Source organism: Castor canadensis, chromosome 16, assembly GCF_047511655.1.
Source record: "Castor canadensis chromosome 16, mCasCan1.hap1v2, whole genome shotgun sequence".
NCBI classification, from domain to species: domain Eukaryota; kingdom Metazoa; phylum Chordata; class Mammalia; order Rodentia; family Castoridae; genus Castor; species Castor canadensis.
The window spans coordinates 50,548,103-50,553,689 of NC_133401.1; positions in this window are offsets into that span (position 1 = coordinate 50,548,103).

A 5,587-nucleotide genomic window follows, 5' to 3' on the forward strand; every position below is an offset into this window, starting at 1 on the left:
TAAGAGTTGAGCAAGACCCTGCGTAGGAAGTACTTGACAGATTTTGAGAGCAATGTCGTCACATGGAGAAATAGCTTAAGCAACTGATAACTTAAAACTCTTCCCAGATGTCCCTAAGATCCAGCCTTCAGATGCCCCACCATGCCCAAACTCACCCTCACAGCAGTGTAAGAGTAATTAGAGATGGGCATAACCCAGATTCTAAACCCAAGAAGAGCATAAATTAGATAGGAAACATAAAAATCACAGTAATGGTATTTCAGAGAAGCTTGCTTTAGTAGAAGAATCTTCCCCAAAAAGATGCTGTAGGGTATTGGGCTGATCCCTCGTTTGCACGGAAGTACCCATTAAACTAACAGACAGCAGAGCTGGTGCAACAGCATCTACCAACATTTAAACAAACACAGAGTGGGTAATAATTTCCATGTGTGGATGGTTCCAATGTTAACAGAGCAGTCTAAAGCAATCTCATTTACTTTTATGGTTAAGTATTCAAGGAGCATCTTTTTTTTAGATCTGAATGATTTCATGGATGAAGGGAGGCCAGCACAGCCTGGAAAACAATTTATAACAATGTGTAAAGTAGTTACATTTTCCAACAAGTCTGGTGGCTCAATTATTCCACCTAGATTCATAGCTCTTAGTGGCATTTGATGAGTCCTAGTCCCAATGCAATCACCCACTTCAGCTAGAGAAGACCAAGTCCTGTCCAAATGGAAAGGCATCCAGGTTTGCAGTTGATTATAAACTCAGCCCCCTCCAAGCTGATTGTTTCCAGCACCGGCTGCTGTCATTGAGAAAGGGCGCCGTTGGCAGGCTAGCACGCCATCACTCTACAGCTAGTTCATTTCCTTTCAGATCTGCAGTGAGGGCTGTGCTATCAGAACACCAAAGCAATTGATTCCTTTTACTTCTGTTGAGATAAGTGGAACAATGTGTAATTTGTTTTAGATCTAAAAAAAAACCCTTAGTTTTAGGAAAAGGCTTAAAGAAAGGGCTAAAGACACAAATGGCAATTTTCACAGTACCCTGAACACAGTAGGAATTGAATAAACTGAAAGAGAATTATAAAGAATTGAAGTAAAAAATCCAAAGATAAGAGGAGAAAGTTTGAATGTTGCTGAAATACTGACTTCTGATACCATTCATGTTGGTTTCTCATCACAGGTGAATAAATGCAATTGACTTGGAATGGGGTTCCCAGTGAGGTTCCTGCACCCTGAACTTCAATCTACCCACAACGTTTATAGTTATTCCTTGCAAATGTTATCCCATCCTATCACTTCCCTGCTCAAAGTTCTCTAATCACTTCCAATCTCATCAGAATAAAACCACAAGTCTTCACCAAGGCCCACAAGTCTTTCTGGAACTTTCCAGCCTCACTTTACCACCCATCTTGTGCACACTATGAAGGTCTCACAAGACACTGTGCCAGCTTCTGCCCGAGGTTTACAGGGCTTCCTTCATCCCACCCTCAACCCTGCAGGCTCTGTCTTCCTTCAGGTCTCTGCTGAGTGTCACCTGTTCAGAGAGGCCTGCCCTGACCACCACATCCTACAGTTTTGTCCCACTTCTCCTTTCCACTTCATTGTTCCTCTTAACAGACATCACTACTTCATGCTAGATTATTTGTCTAGATGTTCACTGGTTTATCTGCCTTTGCCACTGGAATATTAGGTGAATGCTGTATCTCAGCACCTGGAACACTGTACACCACTTAGTAGGTGTTGCGGGAAGGAAGAAGGAAAGTTTCCTTGTCTTACTACCTGAATTCTTGTCTTTGTTGCCAGATAAGTGAATGTGTGGCCAGTTTGGGTAGAAACTATTTATCTCATTTGATACATCTGCTAGAGACATGAAGGAAAAGGGCATGGTTTTGGAACCAAAAAGACCAGGATTCAAATACCATATTCATCACTAAATAACATTCTGACTTTGGACCAGTGTCTTAACCTCTCTTTTTAACTAAAACTAAATTTTAAACTCCTATAACTGTTGAGCTAGGCACTACGGATACCTCAGACAAATTACTGAGAGAATTAAATTAGTCAACTTCTATTTCTTAAAGCTGGGAAAATGCATAATTAATATATATTAGTGTTCTGCCTCTGATCCCATCCACCCTGTCATCTCAGGAGCCTTATATGGGCAATAAATGTCCATAAATAAAGGAACAGCTACTATGAGACTGTGAAAACTAGAAATGAGCAAACACAAGAACTTGGATGAAAACACTTTGAAAATGGTAGCAAAGTGTGCAAATAAACTGAAGGAATTATCATTGCTGCTGTAAAAACTTATTATAAACTGGGTGCCAGTGGCTCATGCCTGTAATCTTAACTACTTAGGAGGCAGAGATTGGGAGGATCACACAAAGCCAGCCCAGACAAACAGTTTGTAAGACCCTATCTCAAAACAAACTCATCACAAAAAAGGGCTGGTAGAGTAGGAAGACCCTGAGTTCAAACCCCAGCACTGGGGGAAAAAAAGCTTATAGAACTTGACCTTTAAATGAAGTAAATTAGTTTGAGAGCAGTCTAAGTGAAGAGGAGTCTGGGGTAAAGAGGAAGCCAATTGAAGATGAAACAAGACAAAAAGAAGAGTTTCAGAAGTGCCTACAGGAGGGAAAGCACTAGAGCGCCAGGTGTCTGAGTGTCAGGGTTCTGACTGTCAGAGGATTTAGAAAGCCCCTACCCAATTCACAAGGACTTGAGTTTCCATCTTTGTAGGAGAAGAAATGGAAGCTGAGAACCCCGCAAACAGGCACACAGCCCATCCATGCCTTCTCTTCTGATGCTGTGGATCCATGGGAAAAAAGACAATGATACAGTGAAAATCATCCCACCAGTCAACAGAGGTCAGTAAAATATAAACCACAGGAGAACACCCTTCATGTTTGTCCTCACTCTATATGGACTCCCCCCAAGTCACCTCCATCATGCATGTAGCTGTGCAGAGAAGAGAGCTAACATTCCTGTGAGTTCCTGCAAGGTATCAGGTCTTAGGCTAATTGCCATCCATATACACTATCACAGTTTTATCTTCACAGTAATCTGAGTAAGTCTTATTATCGCCCATTTTCTCCTGGAAAAACTCAGGTAATTGTTGAAAATGTTAAAGTCAGAAACAGCATTTAACTTCATTACTATAAAAAAAAAAAGACACAAGTCACCACTCACATTTACAATTTACAGTGTTTTCACAAACACTCGCCTGGGTTGATCTGCACACACACAGACACACTCACACACATACATACACAACTTGAGACAAATAATATAGTATTGTTGTCACCAGATTACAAGAGAAGCTATGTATGACTCAGAACAGTTACGTGCATGACTTGTCTGAAAGTGCACTGCCAGTGAGGGCCAGAACTGGACCTACTTCCCTAATTCTAAGAACCAGGCTCTACCCACTAAGAGATTAGTTCCTATATTGCAAAGAGGACTAGGTTTGCTTGTGCAAACCACATCTACTTTTTCATTTGAACTGGGATAAGACATGAACCCACAAAGAACCACCCACACAATAGCCCAAGTCCATGAGTTGCATGGAATAACAAAAGTCACTGGTACCTTAATACCTCAGTGGCTGGTTTTACTCAAAAGTTTAATGCAGGTATTCTGGGTACCTGATAATTCAGGGATCCAGGCTACCATTCATCCTTGACTTGGGAATCCCCTGAACCCAGGCAGAAGGGGAAAGAAATGGATCCAGTCCTTTATGAAAGGGGGCTAAAAAGTTCATGGTTATGTGGCCATTTCATATTAATAAATGCATACCATGAGCAGCAGAGAGAATTGTAACCTTGACATACCAATGATGAAATAAACAGTGACTGACATAATGCTTTGAGAGTCACAATACAGCTTAGATTGTTCTATATAGTCACAAGCGAGGGTCATATTTTTAAATAATATTTTCTGTTGCTCTGTGTTCTTCTGAAACATACAAATAGTAAGAAACAAGTGTACAATGGCACCATGAGGGTGGTGCTCTTATTCATCATGCAGCAAGAGATCACGTGGGATGTCCATTTTAAAAACATCTAGACTTTCAGGACTCAGGCTTAGTGATTTTTATATAAATGCTCCTTTTCCCTCAGGCCCACAGACCATACTTTGTGAAACAGTGGCAAAAAAGCACAGTTATCTCATGACTGGAGGTTGTACAATGGCTGCTTCATGCTAGATTAGAAAGAAGAGGAATGCACGAGCCATCCAGCAACTTCCTCACAAAACCCCAGCAAAGTCAGCTGGAAATCTCCAGCAAAGGAGCAGGAAATCTATGTTGTTTAAATATTTTCCACATTCAAGCCCACGCCCACTCCCATAAATGATTTGTTTTGCTATCCAGTTTCTATTTTCTTGTCTCCTTGACACTGTAGGAACAACTTGGCCCTTCACAGAGACTAAGCTAACTTCAGATGGCAGGAGTCCCTCATGAGGACAAAAGAAACAGAGATGGATTGGGCAGATCTAAGACCTAGAAAAAAAAAATCTGTATTTAATAACTTCTACTTACCTTGCAACACAGCAGCTCTCTCTGGAGTAGGGAGAAACTAGGGTATGTGTTATGGGCCGCACTCCAGCTATGAAGCAGTTGTGCTCATTAACCTTGTATAACATGACACCTGATACTTCCATAACACAGCTAACAAGTCACCTCTCATATCAGTTGGTTGCCCCAGAAGCCTTCAATCTATTTTAAGCTTAGTGCTGTGTCCCAGAAAATCATTCTGAATGTTATCAATGATGATCCTGAGGAATTCAAGAACAGTCAAAAAAAAGTAATTCAAAATATTTTCCACTTTGGGGAGTCTTTAAAGGACCTTTTTTTATTGGAAAAAGAGAAAAATAAGTTAAAATTTAGAATGTATGGCTTCATCCTGATTGCCAGGTTTTGTGACAGTTTGTTGAACTAAGTAAGATAAAAGAAGATAGTCAGCATTTCAATGTGAACTGGGTCAGGAGGCTGGGGACAAAAGTGACACCAGCAAAACTGACTCAACCTGCAGCAGGGCCTGGCAACTGTGGGCAGCAGGGAGTTGTGGTCTGGGGAGACCACAGTGTTCCCACTTCCCCGGGGGTCTCCACAAACATGATGCTTTCCTTAAGACTCCAGTCTTAAGAGCACTTGTGGGTAACTCAGGAAGACATAAGCACTTCCCCACCTCCCCAGAGTCCTGGAAAACTCCCAGTGCTCCAACATGGCAGATCTAAATTATTACCCACGAGCTTCAAGCCGCAAGCTATTGACATCCTCATACCTCTAGTACACATAACCATTATTCTCCCAACTCCTGACGCCTCTCATCAATCAATGCTCCCAACATGTTGCTTTCTTGCTGCTATGTATCCCACATAGCTGACCTACTCACATCACCAACTTTCTCTGCATTGACAAGCAACCTCCAGTGCCTCACCTATATGGCAAAGGGGCTACGTACCTGTTATACAGTCACCACCACCCTCTAGGTACTGACTTCAGAGCCAACCTTATCTCCTTCATCTCCTTTGCAGTCCCACATGCATCACATAGCCAAGCTGGGCAGTATCTTCCAACCCTCTACTTCCTAATTTCC